Below are 20,492 nucleotides of genomic sequence, written 5' to 3'. Positions count from 1 at the left end.
CCTATCAAGTCAAGTCCGATTGACCTCAAATTTTGCACACAAGTCATAAATGACATAACGGAGCTATGAAAATTTTCAGAACTAGGTTCCAACTCCAGTATCAAAAAGTCAACTCCCCGGTCAAACTTCCAAACTTAAATTCTTGTTTTAGCCATTTCAAGCCTAATTTCACTACAGACTTCCAAATAAAATTCTAACCACGCTCCTAAGTCCAAAATCATCATACGGAGATGTTGGAATCATCAAAATTCTATTATGGGGTCGTTTGCACATAATTCGATATCCGGTCACTATTTGAACTTAAACTTTTAATTTTTTATCAAATTTCCATATCTCGGACTAGGGACCTCGGAATTTGATTCCGGGCATACACCTAAGTCCCAAATCACAATACGGACCTACCAGAACTGTCAAAATAGTGATCTGAGTCCGTTTGCTCAAACTTTTGACCAAAGTCAACTCAATTGAGTTTTAAAGCTCTAATTCACATTTTAATCCATTTTTCACATAAAAGCTTTCCGAAAAATTTTACGGACTGTGTACGCAAGTCGAGGAATGATAAATCGTGCTTTTCGAGGTCTTAGAAAATAGAATTAATTATTAAATTTAAAAATGACATTTTGGGTCATCACTTTCTCCACCTCTTAAACAAACGTTCGTCCTCGAACGAGTTTAGAATAATACCTGGAGCGCCAAATAAGTGTGGATATTTGCTCTGCATATATTTCTCGGCCTCCCAAGTCGCTTCCTCGACTGGTTGGCCCCTCCACTGGACTTTTACTGCAGAAATCCTCTTGGACCTCAACTAGCGAACCTGTTTATCAACAATGGCAACTGGCTCCTCTTCATAACCCAAGCTATTATCTAGTTGAACTTTGCTGAAGTCTAACACATGTGATATGTCGACATGATACTTTCGGAGCATAGATACATCGAAAATCGGATGAACCCCCGATAGACTAGGTGGCAATGCTAGCTCATAAGCAACCTCCCCAACTCGTCTCAACACCACAAATGGGCCTATAAACCTTGGGCTCAATTTCCCTCTTTTCCTAAATCTCATGATTTCCTTCATCGGCGAAACTTTCAAGAGAACTTTTTCACCTACCATAAATGATAAATCACGCGCTTTCTGATCCGCGTAACTCTTCTATCTGGAGTGCTCTATACGAAGTCGCTCCTGAATCAATTTTACCTTTTCCAAGGCATCCTTCACCAAATCAATACCATATAACTTAGTCTCACCGGGCACAATCCACCCGATGGGCGAACGACATTGCCGACCATATAAAGCCTCAAATGGGGCCATCTCGATGCTGGATTGGTAACTGTTATTATAAGCAAACTCGGCCAAAGGCAAGAAACGATCCCATTGACCTCCAAAGTCAATCACACATGCTCTGAGCATATCCTCCAAAATCTGAATTTCCCGCTCTTACTGCCCGTCGGTTTGCGGATGAAAGGTTGTGCTGAGCTCTACACGGGTCCTCAACTCACTTTGTACTGCTCTCCAGAAATGTGGAGTAAACTGAGGACCTCTATCTGATATGATAGAAATTGGCACACCGTGCAACCGAACTGTCTCCTGAATATAAATCTGGGCCAACCTCTCTGAAGTATACGTAGTTGCAACAGGCATAAAATGTACCGACTTGGTCAACCTATCAACAATGACCCAAATTGCATCAAACATCCGTAAGGTCCGCGACAACCCAACTACAAAGTCCATAGTGATGCGTTCCCATTTCCACTCTGGTATAGTCATCTGCTGAAGTAGGCCACCTGGCCTCTGGTGCTCATATTTAACTTGCTGGCAATTTAGACACCTAGCTACATACTCAACTATGTCCTTCTTCATTCGTCGCCACCAATAATGCTGCCTCAGGTCACGATACATCTTCGTAGTACCTGGATGAATAGAATACCTTGAACTGTGTGCTTCCTCTAGGTTCTTTTTCCTCAGTCTATCCATATTACTGACACATAGATGATCCTAAAGTCGCAGAATGCCATCCGCTCCAATAGTAACTTCCTTGGCACCACCCCGTGGTACCGTTTCTCGAAGAACCATTAAGTGTGGATCATCATACTGGCGAGTCTTGATCTGCTCAAATAGTGAAGACTGGGCTACAACACATGCAAGAACTCGGTTAGGCTATGAAATGTCCAATCTTACAAGTCGGTTAGCTAAGGATTGAATATCCAAAGCTAATGGCCCCTCCTCTGCTGAAATGAAAGCCAAACTACCCATACTCTCCGCCTTTCTACTCAAGGCATCTGCAACCACATTTGCTTTACCCGGATGATATAGGATAGTAATATCATAATCTTTCAGTAATTTCAGCCATCTGCGCTGCCTCAAATTTAGGTCCCTCTATTTGAACAAATGCTGCAAACTGCGATGATCAGTGTAAACTTCACAAGACACCCCATAAAGATAATGCCTCCAAATCTTAAGAGCGTGAACAATCACAGCTAACTCCAAATCATGTACTGGATAATTCTTCTCGTGGGACTTCAGCTGGCGTGAAGTATATGCAATAACTCGCCCTTCCTGCATTAGTACAGATCCCAAGCCAACGCGTGAAGCGTCACAATACACTGTATAGGTCATGATGGCGCCCAACACTATAACTAGGCAAGCCAACTAATAAATTAAACATATATCGATAAAATTTAATTCCAAGAAAAAAAATTATAAGACACCAAATTCTACCAATGTGTGTGCCAAGACCTGGTGTCACAAGTGTATGAGTATCTAGTAGATTATACAAAACTTTAAATACTGTCTAAAATGAAAATAGACAGAATTAAAAATACAAGAAGAGGCACTGGTAGCTGCAGGACGGCTCAGAAAGGCAGCTCACCACTATGTCCATGGATAACGAGGATGTGTGATGATAGGTCCTCCACTAGTATCTGTCTCAGATCCTGCACAAAAAGTGCAGCAAGTATAGCATGAGTATGTAAACAACGTGTACTTAGTAAGTATCAAGCCTAATCTCGAAGTGGTAGAGACGAGATGGCCGACTTTGACACTCACTAAGCGTCAACAATAATAAATGGAATAAATTATAATTATTTAAATTAACATGATTCACAGAGTTAACAATAATTTTATTCAATTAGCAGAAATAATAAAAATCCTTAAAATGCAACAATTTACAATCTATTAGTTAAATCCTTCAATTTCAATAAAAATTTCAATTTATCAAATAGTTTTACAAGCTGCAATTCAATTTTAATAAATTTCCAATATATCAAATAGCTTTACAAGCTGCAATAAACTGTCCAACTATCGTGTAATTATTATTATTATTAAGCACAATTTTTGCAAAGGTCGTACGAGCCGATCTAGAGTTTCGTGTATACTGCCAAGGGACGTGCGGCACGATCCATAGATGTATCTATCTTGCCAAGGCGTTCGGCCCGCTCCACTAGAAAGGAGGACATTTTCTTATGTACCTCCGGAAGGAGAGTATATTTATTATAAGATAAATTCGGGAGGAAGAATAATTTCTCTTAACAATTAATTAATTTAAACAGAAAATTAAGTATATGAGATTTTCATCCTTTAATATTTTTATCTAACAATTAATTAATTCGCGAGGAAGAAAAATTTCTCTTAACAATTAATTAATTTAAACAGAAAATCAAGTATATAAGATTTTCATCCTATAATAATTAAACAAGGAATACAATTTACACAAGTAATTCATGCTTTGAGTCCTAAACTACCCGGACTTTAGCATTAATAGTAGCTACGCACGGATTCTCGTCATCTCGTGCGTACGTGGCCCCCATAATTAGCAACAATTATTTAATTTTAATCACCTATGGGGTAATTTCTCTCTCACAAGATTAGACAAGAGACTTACCTCGTCTTGCTCCAATTTAATCCACTAGTAGGCCTTTTCCTAGATTATCCAACTTCGATTGGCTCGAATCTAACCAAAAATAATTCGATACAATCACTAGAATTTATAAGAATCAATTCTATAAGGAAATACTATATTTTCAATAAAAATCTCAAAATTAATTAAAAATTCGTCCGTGGGGCCCACGTCTCGAAATCTGATGAAAGTTACGAAATCCGAGAACCCATTTAATTACGAGTCCAACCATATAAGTTTCACTCAAATTCAACTCCGAATCGATACCGAAATCTTGAAAATTCGTTTCCATGAGATTTCAAAAATTTCCCAAATTTCAATCTCAAAACACTAATTAAATGGCGAAAATAATGATATATTTGTGTATATAGACCAAATCCGAGTTAGAATCACTTACCCCAATGTCTTTCCTTTAAAATCTATCCAAAATCGCCTCTGCTCAAGCTCCAATTTGTTAACAATGGCGAATGGGACGAATGCCCTCTTTTATAAATCTGCCTAGGCAGCCTTCAGAACTAGGCCTCGAACTGGGCCTCGATCGTGGCTTCGATCGTGGCCCTCGAGCCTAGGCCTCGATCATGGCTTCGATCACAGGCTCGAGCCTGGACCTCGGTCATGGCCTCGATTATGGCATCGAGCCTGGTCCTTCGATCATGGCCTCGATCCTGGCATCAAGCCTGGGCCTTCGATCATGGCCTCGATCATGGCATCGAGGCTAGGCCTTCGATCAAGGCATCTAGCCTGGGCCTTCGATCAGGGCATAGAGCCTGGGCTCGATATCTGGGCTCGATCCTGAGCCTCGTCCCTGGCCGTCGACCCTGGGTTCGATATCTGGGCTCGATCTTGGGTTCGATCACAGCCCAGAATATTCAGCGGAAGAGAAAATTTGCAACAGCTTTTTAAGTCCAACTTTTGATCCGTTAACCATCTGAAACTTACCCGAGGCCCTCGGGACCTCAACCAAATATACCAACAAGTCCTAAAACATCATACGAACTTATTTGAAACCTCAAATCACATAAAACGACGCTAAAATCACTAATCATGTTCCAATTCAAGCTTAATGAAACTTAGAATTTCTAACTTCTACATTCGATGTCGAAACCAATCAAATCAAGTCCGATTGACCTCAAATTTTGCACACAAGTCATAAATGACATAACGGAGCTATGAAAATTTTCAGAACTAGATTCCGACTCCGGTATCAAAAAGTCAACTCCCTGATCAAACTTCCAATCTTAACTTCTTGTTTTAGCCATTTCAAGCCTAATTTCACTACAGACTTCAAAATAAAATTTCGATCATGCTCCTAAGTCCAAAATCATCATACGAAGCTGTTGGAATCATCAAAATTCTATTTTGGGCTCGTTTGGACATAATTTGACATCCGGTCACTATTTGAACTTAAACTTTTAATTTTTCATCAAAATTCCATATCTCAGGCTAGGGACCTCGGAATTTGATCCCGGACATACGCCCAAGTCCCAAATCATGATACGGACCTACCAAAACTATCAAAATACTGATCCGAGTCCGTTTGCTCAAAAGTTTGACCAAAGTCAACTCAGTTAAGTTTTAATGCTTTAATTCATATTTTAACCCATTTTGACATAAAAGCTTTCCGGAAAATTTTACGAACTGCGCACGCAAGTCGAGGAATGATAAATAGTGATTTTCGAGGTCTTAGAACACAAAATCAATTATTAAATTTAAAGATGACATTTTGGGTCATCACATTTTCCACCACTTAAACAAACGTTCGTCCTCGAACGAGTTTAGAATAATACCTAGAGTGCCAAATAAGTGTGGATATTTGCTCCGTATGTTTTCCTCGGCCTCCCAAGTCGCTTCCTCGACTGGTTGGCCCCTCCATTGGACTTTTACTGTAGAAATCCTCTTGGACTTCAACTAGCGAACCTATTTATCAACAATGGCAACTGGCTCCTCTTCCTAACCCAAGATATTATCTAGCTGAACTGTGCTGAAGTCTAACACATGTGATAGGTCGGCATGATACTTTCGGAGCATAGATACATGGAAAACCAGATGAACTCCTGATAGACTAGATGGCAATGCAAGTTCATAAGCAACCTCCCCAACTCGTCTCAACACCTCAAATGGGCCTATAAACCTTGGGCTCAATTTTCCCTTTTTCCCAAATCTCATGATTCCCTGCATCGGCAAAACTTTCAAGAGAACTTTTTCACCTTCCATAAATGATAAATCACGCGCTTTCTGATCCGCGTAACACTTCTGTCTGGAGTGCACTGTACGAAGTCGTTCTTGAATCAACTTTACCTTTTCCAAGGCATCCTTCTCCAAATCAGTACCATATAACTTAGCCTCACCGGGCACAAACCACCCGATGGGTGAACGACATTGCCGACCATATAAGGCCTCAAATGGGGCCATCTCGATGCTGGATTGGTAACTGTTATTATAAGCAAACTCGGCCAAAGGCAAGAAACGATCCCACTGACCTCCAAATTCAATCACACATACCCTGAGCATATCCTCCAAAATCTGAATTGTCCGCTCTGACTGCTCATCGGTTTGTGGATGAAAAGATGTGCTGAGCTCTACACGAGTCCCCCAACTCACTCTGTACCGCTCTCCAGAAATGTGGAGTAAACTGATGACCTCTATCTGATATGATAGAAATTGGCACACCGTGCAACCGAACTGTCTCCTGAATATAAATCTGGCTAACCTCTCTGAAGTATACGTAGTCGCAACAGGCATAAAATGTGCCGACTTGGTCAACCTATCAACAATGACCCAAACTGCATCAAACTTCCGCAAGGTCCGCGACAACCCAACTACAAAGTCCATAGTGATGCGTTCCCATTTCCACTCTGGTATAGTCATCTGCTGAAGTAGGCCACCTGGCCTCTGGTACTCATAGTTAACTTGCTGGCAATTTAGACACCTAGCTACATACTCAACTATGTCCTTCTTCATTCGTCGCCACCAATAATGCTGCCTCAGGTCACGATACATCTTAGTAGCACCTGGATGAATAGAATACTGAGAACTGTGTGCTTCCACATTAGGGATACATAGATGATCCTAAAGTCGCAGAATGCCATCCGCTCCAATAGTAACTTCCTTGGCACTGCCCCGTAGTACCGTTTCTCGAAGAACCATTAAGTGTGGATCATCATACTAGAGAGTCTTGATCTGCTCAAATAGTAAAGACTGGGCTACAACACATGCAAGAACTCGGCTGGGCTATGAAATGTTCAATCTTACAATTCGGTTAGCCAAGGATTGAATATCCAAAGCTAATGGCCCCTCCTCTGCTGCAATGAAAGCCAAACTACCCATACTTTTCGTCTTTCTACTCAAGGCATCTGCAACCACATTTGCTTTACCCGGATGATATAGGATAGTAATATCATAATCTTTCAGTAATTTCAGCCATCTGCGTTGCCTCAAATTTAGGTCCCTCTGTTTGAACAAGTGCTGCAAACTGTGATGATCAGTGTAAACTTCACAACACATCCCATAAAGATAATGCCTCCAAATCTTAAGAGCATGAACAATCGCAGCTAACTCCAAATTATGTACTGGATAATTCTTCTCGTAGGGCTTCAGTTGACGTGAAGCATATGCAATAACTCGCCCTTCCTGCATCAATACACAACCCAAGCCAACTTGTGAAGCGTCGGATCAATTTCACCTATAGGTCGTGATGGCGCCCAACACTATAGCTAGGCAAGCCAACTAATAAATTAAACATATATCGATAAAATTTAATTCCAAGGAAAAAAATAAGACACCAAATTCTACCAATGTGTGTGCCAAGACATGGTATCACAAGTGTATGAGTATCTAGTAGATTATACAAAACTCTAAATACTGTCTGAAATGAAAATAGACAGAATTAAAAATACAAGAAGAGGCACTGGTAGCTACAGGATGGCTCAGAAAGGCAGCTCACCACTATTCCCCTTGATAACGAGGATGTGCGATGATAGGTCCTCCACTAGTATATGTCTCAAATCCTGCACAAAAAGTGTAGCATGAGTATGTAAACAACGTATACCCAGTAAGTATCAAGCCTAATCTCGAAGTGGTAGAGACGAGATGGCCGACTTTGACACTCACTAAGGGTCAATAATAATATATGGAATAAATTATAATTATTCAAATCAGCATGATTCGCAGAGTTAACAATAATTTTATTCAATTAGCAGAAATAATAAAAGTCCTTAAAATGCAACAATTTCCAATCTATTAATTAAATCCTTCAATTTAAATAAAAATTCCAATTTATCAAATAGCATTACAAGCTGCAATTCAATTTCAATAAATTTTCAATTTATCAAATAGCTTTACAAGCTGCAATAAACTGTCCAAGTATCGTGTAATTATTATTATTATTATTAAGCACGATTTTTATAGAGGTCGTACGGCCCGATCCAGAGTTTCGTGTACACTGCCGAGGGACGTGCGGCACAATCCATAGATGCATCTATCCTGCCGAGGCGTTCGGCCCTCTCCACTAGAAAGGATGACATTTTCTTATGTACCTCCGGAAGAAGAGTATATTTATTACAAGATAAATTCGGGAGAAAGAGAAATTTCTCTTAACAATTAATTAATTTAAACAGAAAATTTAGTATATGAGATTTCCATTCTTTAATATTTTTATCTAACAATTCACAATATATATTAATTAAACAAGAAATACAATTTACACAAGTAATTCATGCTTTGAGTCCTAAACTACCCGGACTTTAGCATTAATAGTAGCTACGCACGGACTCTCGTCACCTCGTGTATACGTAGCCCCCACAATTAACAATAATTATTTAATTTTAATCACCTATGGGGTAATTTCTCCCTCACAAGATTAGACAAGAGACTTACCTCGTCTTGCTCCAATTTAATCCACTAGTAGGCCTTTTCCTCTATTATCCAACTTCGATTGGCTCGAATCTAACCAAAAATAATTCGATACAATCACTAAAATTTATAGGAATCAATTCTATAAGGAAATACTACATTTTCAATAAAAATCCCGAAATTAATTAAAAATTTGTCCGTGGGGTCCACATCTCGGAATCCGGTAAAAGTTATGAAATATGATAACCCATTCAATTACGAGTCCAACCATACTAGTTTCACTCAAATCCGACTCCGAATCGATACCGAAATCTTGAAAATTCGTTTCTATGAGATTTCAAAAATTTTCCAAATTTCAATCTCAAAATAATAACTAAATGGCGAAAGCAATGATATATTTGTGTATATAGACCAAATCCGAGTTAGAATCACTTACCCTAATGTCTTTCCTTAAAAACTATCCAAAATTCCCTCTGCTCAAGCTCCAATTTGTTAAAAATGGCGAATAGGACGAATGCCCTCTTTTATAAATATGCCTAGGTAGCCTTCTGAACTGGGCCTCGAACTGGGCCTCGATCGTGGCCCTCGAGCCTATGCCTCGATCGTGGCTTCGATCACAGGCTCGAGCCTGGACCTTGGTCATGGCCTCGATTTTGGCATCGATCATGGCCTCGATCCTGGCATCAAGCATGGGCCTTCGATCATGGCCTCGATCATGGCATCGAGGTTGGGCCTTCGATCACGGCATCGAGCCTGGGCCTTCGATCAGGGCATCGAGCCTGGGCTCGATATCTGGGCTCGATCTTGAGCCTCGTCCCTGGCTTCGACCCTGGGTTCGATATCTGGGCTCGATCTTGGGCTCGATCACAGCCCAGAATATTCAGCAGAAAAGAAAAATTGCAGCAGCTTTTTAAGTCTAATTTTTGATCCGTTAACCATCCGAAACTCACCCGAGGCCCTCGGGACCTCAACCAAATATACCAGCAAGTCCTAAACATCATACGAACTTATTTGAAACCTCAAATCACATAAACCGACGCTAAAATCACGAATCATATTCCAATTCAAGCTTAATGAAACTTAGAATTTCCAACTTCTACATTCGATGTCGAAACCTATCAATCAAGTCCGATTGACCTCAAAATATGCACACAAGTCATAAATGACATAACGGGGCTATAAAAATTTTTAGAACTGGATTCCGACTCCGGTATCAAAAAGTCAACTCCCCGGTCAAACTTCCAAACTTAAATCTTTGTTTTAGCCATTTCAAGCCTAATTTCACTACAGACTTCCAAATAAAATTTTGATCATGCTCCTAAGTCCAAAATTATCATACGGAGCTGTTGGAATCATCAAAATTCTATTCTGGGCTCATTTTCACATAATTCGATATCTGATCACTATTTGAACTTAAACTTTTAATTTTTTATCAAAATTCCATATCTCGGGCTAGGGACCTCGGAATTTGATTCTGGGCATACGCCTAAGTCCGAAATCACAATACGGACCTACCAGAACTGTCAAAATACTGATCCGAGTTCGTTTGCTCAAAATTTTGACCAAAGTCAACTCAATTGAGTTTTAAAGCTCTAATTTACATTTTAATCTATTTTTCACATAAAAGCTTTCCAGAAAATTTTACGGATTGCGCACGCAAGTCGAGGAATAATAAATAGTGATTTTTGAGGTCTTAGAATACAGAATTAATAATTAAATTTAAAGATGACATTTTGGGTCATCACATTCTCCACCTCTTAAACAAACATTCGTCCTCGAACGAGTTTAGAATAATACCTGGAGCGCCAAATAAGTATGGATATTTGCTCTGCATGTTTTCCTCGGCCTCCCAAGTCGCTTCCTCGACTGGTTGGCCCCTCCACTGGACTTTTACTGCAGAAATTCTCTTGGACCTCAACTGGCAAACATGTTTATCGATAATGGCAACTGGCTCCTCTTCATAACCCAAGCTATTATCTAGTTGAACTTTGCTGAAGTCTAACACATGTGATAGGTCGGCATGATAATTTCAGAGCATAGATACATGGAAACCCGGATGAACTCCCAATAGACTAGGTGGCAATGCAAGCTCATAAGCAACCTCCCCAACTCGTCTCAACACCTCAAATGGGCCTATAAACCTTGGGCTCAATTTCCCCATTTTCCTAAATCTCATGATTCCCTTTATCGGCGAAACTTTCAAGAGAACTTTTTCACCTACCATAAATGATAAATCACGCGCTTTCTGATCCGCGTAACTCTTCTGTCTGGAATAAGTAAATGATAAATCAAACTTCCAAACGTAAATTCTTGTTTAAGCCATTTCAAACCTAATTTCACTACGGACTTCCAAATAAAACTCCGATCATGATCCTAAGTCCAAAATCATCATACGGAGCTGTTGGAATCATCAAAATTCTATTCTGGGATCGTTTGCACATAATTCGACATTCGGTCACTATTTGAACTTAAACTTTTAATTGTTCATCAAAATTTCATATCTCGGGCTAGGGACCTCGGAATTTGATTCTGGGCATGCGCCCAAGTCCCAAATCACAATACGGACCTACCGGAACTATCAAAATACTGATCCGAGTCCGTTTGCTCAAAATATTGACTAAAGTCAACTCAATTGAGTTTTAAAGCTCTAATTCAAATTTTAATCCATTTTTCACATAAAAACGTTTCGAAAAATTTTACGGACTGCGCACGTAAGTCGAAGAATGATAAATAGTATTTTTCAAGATCTTAGTACGCAGAATTAATTATTAAATTTAAAGAAGATATTTTGGGTCATCGCAATCCAGTAAGAGGTCGAATATGTGAATATGGATAGTGATTCAGAATGTTCATGAAATTTTTAACATAAGGTTTTCAAGGAATATTACGGGTTGGTTATGCAAGATCATGTCAATAGGGGATAAGGAATCTTGGTGGGTTCTAGAGTTATGCAATGGTATCTTCAAGCTAAGTGGGAGAGCCACACCGTCTATGATTGGATTACATAGTTGTCAACTTGTGCGGTTTCTGGTTATCAGTATATTGGCGGGTTATCATGACTAAGGAAAGAGAACATCAGTGGTAATTTGAGCAAAGGATTCGAGGAATGTGTGTTATAATTGGCCTTATCGATTCATGTTCAGGTTTTGGGAAGACTCAGAGTTTATGCTTCATGGGGATGTGATGTACAAGAAAAGAAACTTAGTCGGTTGCTTCTTTGAGAGAGTGTTCATGTGCTAGCAGGGCCTTGGAGTTTTATCATAATTGGGAACAAGTCAGAGTGGGTGACTCTCAACAATGGTTCTAGTGGGTTCAAAAATTCAAAGTACGGTGCCTAAGGATTTCGAGTCCGTGGTATGGTTAAGTATCAAGTTTTGGTATCGGATTACGGAAAAGGGGACTTGGAATATTCTATGTTGTCTACAGTCTGCAGTGCAGCATCAGAGGAACGGGAGAAAATAACTTCGGATTCATGGAAGAACTTTTAGAATAGGTGTACTAGTTGAAGATGCGAATATGCGCATAAGGAGGGTATGAGATGGTTCGTGGGTTTTGGAGATAACGTGGTCTCGTGATATAAGGTCACTCAGGATGAGTGCGGATTGGGTTCATAATGTTTTGAATGGAGCTATCATTATTTCTAGGGCAAGTCCCGAGTAAATTAGAAGAAGTGGCTCGGTTGGTAATGGTTGAATCAGCACGGTTATAGCAGTGGCCAGTTTCTCCAGCGTGAAGTTATACATGTAGTTTGTGGTTGTACACTTGGGTTTGAGCGCCACCACAACTTGGTTGATTTGGGAGGTATTCGACCCGTATGGCTTTGTTATGTAAAGGGATTTCCAGAAGAGTTATGGCAGTTTAGACTACGACATGAGGTTGTATTTTCTGTGGTTTGGGAATTAGGTTACGTGTTGCATCGGTTCTTCCGAAATGAGCTAAGTAAAAGGTTTCTATATGATGAAGTGTTTATCCTATTAGTGGATCATGGGTTATTATAGAATTATGGTACTCTCATGTATTGGCATGTTAGGTGTAGTGAGCGGCATTAGAAATTGGAAGCTGAGGATCAAGGTTGCGGTTCCGTATTGACAAGAATGTCACGATCTCGTATAAGCAAGGAAGAATTCAGATGTTTAGAGTAAGCTGGTATTGTCCTTAGCGTCACCTGAGATCGGTGTCCTGTGTAAGAGGCTTTATGTACTGATTTGCAACTTCTTGATTTGCTTTACTACGTTAGTGTGACCGGTGGTATGGATGTGCAGACTTGTTACCTGGTGCGAATGGTTGTGGGAGTGTATCCCACTAGAAGATTGTATAAGTGTGACATGTAGTCACTTGATTGGTTAAATATTTAAAACCAAGTATAGAGATTGTGGTACTATCGCTAATGTGAGAATTTATGCCTGAAGGGCGCTCGATTCATTTGGTTATGGAATGTGGAAGTTTATTTCGGATTTGACGGCTGCTCTTATGTGTCGTGAATAGGTCATTGTGGGTCCTTGAGGGGCTACTTAGTCAAGCATGGTATGATCAGAATCGGTTTGAGGTCCGTGGATGGATTTAAATATGAATGTGGGCTCTATATTAGGCCGGATGTGCTCATCTCAGCATAGCGTTGTTTTTGGAAGGGTCTTCGGGCCTTGGATATTATTTCTGTCATCAACTATTTCGTGTAATTTATATTATACCAGGTGGGTTGTGAGGTGCTTTGATTATTTACACGCGTATTGAGGTCCCGTATAGTTTGTGGTATTATGTAAGAAGGATGGCTCTTGAGATGCAGATCATATATCGCACCTTAGTTGTGCTTGAGTTTTGTAGTGCGTGACGCTACCCGTCTCCCCAGGATTTGTATTATGCACTTGGCGTGCTTATGGTTGATATTCGGGCATTTTGTGTGTATGAGCGTTACCACTCGATGTGTGTTTTCTTTAGATTATTATGTTGACTGGATCGGGTGGCACGCTGCCACGGGTATCATGGTTGGATCGGGTTGCACGCCGCAACAGTATTATGTGTGGATCGGGTTGCACGTCGTAACAGTGTGTTATTGAGTACAGTTTCCCATATCTATTATTGCGTGTTTTGCTTCTCATTTCCTAAGGAAGGTTCATAACATCCTTTTGGTTGTTTAATTAGTTACGTGGGTTGAGTAGTTCTTTCTAGAGTTCGTTTTCCTTATGTATCTCCTCCGAGTCTGTAGCTTGTTGGCACATTGTGGCATCATACGAGATTTTTTGCAGTCTCTGAGGTGGCTTATTGCTTGAGCAGCTTGTACTGGGTGAGACCAGATTATTGGACATGGGATTAGTGCGATCAGATTTATATGAAGCATATTAAAGAGTAAATATTGTTATTTAGTCCAGAAAGAGGTAATGGTTCTTGTCGGGAGGAGAGACTCCATAAATTGTGATTCTGCAGGTGGTTATGAGTTCTACACATCTTCTCTGTCGTGGCAGTATTGCAAGAGTTGGAACAGGACTTATATGGGTCATGAGGTATGTTGTGAGCATCGGATTCGTGGGATTTCGGCTGTTGTTATCAGGGGATGTTATCATGGTCATGTGAATTATGCGGTGCATGGTGTGGATTCCACAAAGGTATGAAAATATGTATTGGTGCATCGTATAGTGATTAATACTGTGTTCGTATGTTGGAAACAGACCTGGAAGAGGATTTCAGATGTTAGAATTTGGCTCTAAGGCTTATTTGACTAGATAAAAGGGAGGATTTTCAGGTTTGCTCGAGCAAATATGCTCAACTGGCTTATGGTAGCACGGGTAGGTGCATGAGGTGTTAAACAGCGATTTCAGACAACTCTAGAGCAGTTCTTAGCACGTTCACAAACGAACGTATGTTTAAGTAGAGGAGAATGTAATGACCCGACCGGTCGTTTTGAGTCCCTGGCACGTCGTTCGGCAGTTTGAGGCCCTGACCAGCTTCACTTCAGGTATTATGACTTGTACGCATGGTCGGAATTTAATTTCGGGAAGTTCAGAGTTGATTTGGAAAAAAAATTCTAATTTCTGGAGCCTTAAATTCGGGGAATTGACTAAAGTGTGATTTTTGAGTAAACGATCTCAGAATTAGGATTAGAAGGTTTCAACTGGTTTGTATGATGATTTTGGACTTGGGCGTATGTCCAGATCATTTTTTGGATGACCCGGGAGCATTTCGGCGCCTATTATGAAAGTTGGCATTTTGGAAGAATTTCCTAAATTTGGGTTGAAGTGCATTTTTAATGTTATTGATATCCGTTTGGGATTCCGAGCCTGGGAATAGCTCCGTATGGTGATTATGGTATTGGGAGCGTGTCCGGATGTGGATTTGGAGGTCCGTAGGTCATTTTGAGGTCATTTGGCGAAAGCTGAAATTTGAAGGGTTTTTGATGAGTTTGACCGGGAGTGGACTTTTTGATATCGGGGTTGGATTCTGATTTCGGAAGTTGGAGTAGGTCCGTAATGTCAATTATGACTTGTGTGCAAAATTCGAGGTCAATCGGACATGATTTGATAGGTTACGATATCGAATGTAGAAGTTTCAAGTTCTAAAAGTTCATTAAGCTTGGAATGGGGTGCGATTCATGAATTCGACGTTGTTTGATGTTATTTGAGGCCTCGAGCAAGTTCGTGTTATATTTTTAGACTTGTGTGGGTATTTGGTTTGGAGCCCCGGGTGCTCGGGTGAGTTTCGGAGTGGCTACGGAGTATTTTGTTAAGAAGTTGGATTGTTGGTTCTTGTATGATCGCAATTGCGATGTTTTGGTCACAAATGCGACCATCGCATTTGCGAGGCAGTGTTCGCATTTGCGAACCTGGGCTGTTGAGGGAATGGATCGCATTTGCGACAATATGGTCGCTTTTGCGAAGCATGAAGAGTTCGCATTTGCGAACTCTGTATCGCATTTGCGATGAAGGCCAACTCTGTCAGGGGTCGCATTTTTGATGCTTTGTTCGCATTTGCGAACCCCCCTGTCAGAAATGCGACATCTGCGACTGGAGCCAAGGGCTTTTATTCCGAGACTTAGCTCATTTCCCTCATTTTCCACTTGGACTTAGGCGATTGTTTGAGAGCATTTTGAGAGGGGGTTCCATCATCATCAAGAGGTAAGTGATTTCTTCTAGTTGTGAGTTAAATACAAGTTTTATACATGGATTAAGACATGAAAATTTGTAAAAATTTGGGATTTTGAAGAAAAACCTAGAAATTGGTATTTTTGGCTTTTGACCACGAATTTGGGCATGGAATTGAGAACAAATTATATATTGGAGTTCGTAATGCTATGGGTAGTGTTTATCTTCGAAAATTTACGGAATCCGGACTCGTGGGCCTGAGGGTTGCTTTATCGATTTTTCAAGCGGAGTTGGAAATTGTAATAAATTGATTAATTATGAGTATTAGAGTATATTTTGATTTGGTTGTATCTTATTTGACTAGTTTTGGATCGGCGGTCATCGGTTTGAGGTGTTAGAGCGGTGTTGGAGCCGGTTATGGAACTTCGGAGCGAGGTAAATCTCTTGTCTAACTCTATGAGGGGGAAAACTATCCCTAGGTGATATATTTAATGGGTGCAACTTGTTGCGGGGACTACGTATGCACAAGGTGACGAGAGTCCGTACATAGTTAGATTCATGTTATTGTCCCGATAGACTTAGGTTCACACCATGTTGTACTTCTACTATAGGGATTTTTCTTGCTTGTTTAATTCCTTATTTTACATTTCTACTTGAGACTAGACTTGCTATTGTAGAGACTTCATGATTTGACGATTTGTCACCGAATAACTTCGCTCCTCCTACGGCATATTTCTGTGATATATATATATACACACACACTTCATTGAAAGGTTGTTTTTTGTTAAAGAAATTATAACTCACACATTTATTCGTGAGTGGGGTCAAGGACCCGTCAAAGCTTCTTATTCTAATGGGATCGGGTCGTTCGCCTCGGCAGGATTTATGTACCACACTCTTATGGGATCGGTCCGTTTGCCTCGGCAGGATTTATGTACCACACTCCCATGGGAACGGGCCGTTCGCCTCGGCAAGTTAATTGATTTATCATATGGTTCGGGCCGTTCGACCCTCGGCAGTGCACAATTTGATTATTATGTTGGATCGGGTCGTACGCCTCGGCATTTCCTATATCGCATCTCCATGAAATCATGCGTAAGACTTGGCAAAAAGGCAGTGTATCGGTAAATTTTCGGATTTGAATTATGGTAAGCTATTTGATGAGACCCATTGTATCTATATATATATGCTCCGGTTAAGGAGGGAATTTCTAATGAAGAGCTTGAGTTCCTCGTAAAAAGGGGGATTTGTATCACGTGTTTTATACTTGTTTATTTTATTTATTTACTCTGTCTCATATTTGCATCCCATTTACTGTACCTTATGTTGTTGGACCACTAGTGAGTGTCGATGTCGACCCCTCGTCACTACTTCTCTGGGGTTAAGCTAGATACTTACTAGGTACACGTTGCTTATGTACTCATGTTACACTTGCTGCACATTTTTTGTACAGGTACATATGTGACTAGTGGCCTTGAGAGAGCAAAGGCGTGTATGCATACGGGAAGTTACGTGAGCTGCATTCCACATTACGACCCGCAGCCGGCAGAATCTCCTTCAGAGTATTTATATTTCTCTTGTCCTAGTTTGTATTTCGGATAGATGCTGTATTTTATTTTACATTCCTAGTTGATACTCATGCACTTGTGACACTGGGTTTTGGGGTAACTATGAGTTGTTTTGTATTGAAATTTATTAAAAATATTATCATTTACTCTGTAAATTTCATCTTTTACTGTTTAATGAAAGGAAAAATACGGTTTCAAAATATTAAAACGAGAACCAAATTAAATATTTAATGTTGGCTTGCCTGACAGCAGTGTCCGGCGCCATCACGGCCTTTAATGGATTTTGGGTCGTGACAATTCCTATATGGGGACGGTTTTCAAACCGTTACAAAAACCGTTCCAATTGACCTATTGTAACACATAATCCTGGAACGCGTCCCAATCCGTTCCATTAGCCCTTCAAGAAAGATTAGTATATCTATTGCCACGGTTTTGGAAGGGTTGCCATAAGCGTAATTTCTAGTAGTGACATCATAACCAATCAAGGGTCACATTGAGAATTGACGTGATGCGTCGGAAAACGGCGTCATCATGACGCATGACGTTATGTCATCACTCTTTCTCTTGGACCAGATGGCTCTAACAAATTACCCAGAAAATTCAAGAAATTTAAAATGCGCGGCCCTCAGAGAGCCACGTTGCCTAATCGTTACAGCGACCACGAAGCGTATGATCTACTCAATAAGCTCGACCACAAATGACATTATCCGCCCATCGAACTCGCCTGCGAGGACGACCCCGACAAGCGGAGGGGCTAACTTTATGGGCCAAAAAATAACTTTGATATAGGCAAGCCACGTCAGCATCATTATTGCCTTCATCGGCTGTCGCGTGTTATCAATAAGATTTCAGCAAAGACCTACCCCAGGTCGAAGTGGCTTTTAAGAGATAAAGGGTGCGGTCGAAGAGTCAGTGGAGACCAGGGTCGAGGTCGAGGATCTTAGACAGAGTTACAACGGCTAGTTTAAGGATAAGACATAAAAGAAAATATTCTAATGGATATTCTATGCACCTCTACTATTAGGGTTTTTAGGAATATGTTCCCTATAAATAGAAAGAGATACAATGAGAGGGGACATAAGATATTCACTTGTAAGAAAACACATTGACTTTAGAGAGAGAATCTGGCCATATTACAAGCATACGAAAATAACCCTTTTACTAAGATTCTTGTCTAACTTTTTCACTTGATCTAAGAACAACGTGAGTATTCAAAAGCTCATCAATCATTCATCATTGTGAGAAAGAATATCAAAGTTCTCATCCCTTTTCGGGTGACTCATATGTTCTTATTTACTTAAATGTCACTCATTGCTATTTATTATTATTTAATGCTATCTTCCACCTTTTTGGATCATTGAATATTATTAGTGTTGCTCACATTTATTGTCATTCGGTCAAATATACATATTATGTGCCACAATCGATAATCTTATCTTTTGTATATTAATATTAATTAAGATTAACTCTACTTTATTTAAATCTAATTGGTTGAACCCGAATCTAAATTTTGGGTCAAATAAGAGATTTTACGTCGGTAATGTAATAAACTCTTGCTTTGATAGCAATGGTGAGGAAGTCCATTTGTGATAACCAAAAAGACAGGGTGCGTACAACAAACCAACTGAGAACTAGTCTTGCAAATTGGGAGATTCTCGAGATTTTCTTTTTTCCCACTTTTAATAGGTATTTGTATAGCTCAGTACCATTCATACTAAAGTTTATCATTTTAGTGGAATCGGTAAAAGTTTATCTCACAATTTATATGGATTAAATTCGTTGTTTTCTTCCTCCTATCTCTTCCTCGATCCTCGATACCCCATCTCCCTTATGTAACAAAAAATTAATTAAAACTAAATATGTACAACCTGCGTGCTAACTGAACATTCCATGCGTTTACTTTCTTATGCGTACACGATGAAATTTCAATACTTTCACCATTAGACTTTGAGTACAGCTAGCAAGTTGAGTTAATCAACCCATTAGATTTATTAGATGGATAAACGTAAAAAGAAATTACAATGAAAGCCACGCTTAAGATGAACTTTTGAAATACTTAACTCTTTACAAGGATATCTGCACCATTATGGTTAAGTTTATTGGAGTTTCAACTTCTTCTCTCTTAACATAACCCTTCGTTAAATTAGTCTTAACAAAAAAGCAAGTAGAATCATCCAATCATATTCTGTCTTTACATGAGTAGCCAAACGTGGCCATAGCAAACCTTGAACATGCAACCTAAAAAAGAACAATAATAAATTCATATAGTAAGTGTTTTTGTTAGAATCTATGGCAGATTAATGAATGGTTCTGAGTTGGAAAGATCTTTTGATTCAAAACTTTCTTTGTTCATTTATTCGTCTCTGCCTACTAAGGTGTCTTTGACTAGTTGCTTAGGTGGGTTTGGTATATCTGTCCAAATCATAAAAGGACGGAAGATAAGAAGCAGAGTGTGAATGGTCAAAATAGAGCCAAATCCACCAGGAAATATGCGGTTTTATCATTTATCGCACTATTACCGTTTATAGTGATTGAGAAATATCACCAGGATAATAATTAACAGAGTACGTAGATTTTCACATCAACTAAAGATTATGGTGATGATATCCATGTAAATTATTTTAATTCACTAATATAAGCTGTTAAGGTACCAGAAGCCTCAACAATCACCACCTTGATAATTGGGATCTTTACACAAATAACAAGTCGAATTAAGATTTATTTATTTCAGAGTGCTTTCGTTGTTGGTGTTCTTTCCGATCTCTACACATTTCATTGTTCCACCGGAAATTCCCTCTACCTCTACCGCGTGTTCAGGGTTGAGCCCTGGGATTTGACGGCGGACTTAAAAAGCCACCTACAGACGCTTTACGCCCAATCAATCTGGATAACGTTTGCATCCTCTGTATTACCGCGGCTGCTGGCACAGAGTTAGCCGATGTTTATTCCCCAGATACAGACATTGCGAAAAAATTGTTATCCAATCGGTGGATTCCCTCACGGCAATTGTGACCTCTCGGGAGAATCGATGACTGCATCTTGCAGTGCTAGTACATCTGAGACTTCTTAATTGGCTAGTTGTAAATAGCCCCAGGGCTATGGAACAA

This window comes from Nicotiana tabacum, chromosome 17, assembly GCF_000715075.1.
Source record: "Nicotiana tabacum cultivar K326 chromosome 17, ASM71507v2, whole genome shotgun sequence".
In the NCBI taxonomy this organism is placed as follows: domain Eukaryota; kingdom Viridiplantae; phylum Streptophyta; class Magnoliopsida; order Solanales; family Solanaceae; genus Nicotiana; species Nicotiana tabacum.
The sequence above is the reverse complement of the archived record's forward strand: the minus strand, read 5'-3'. Positions refer to the sequence as shown.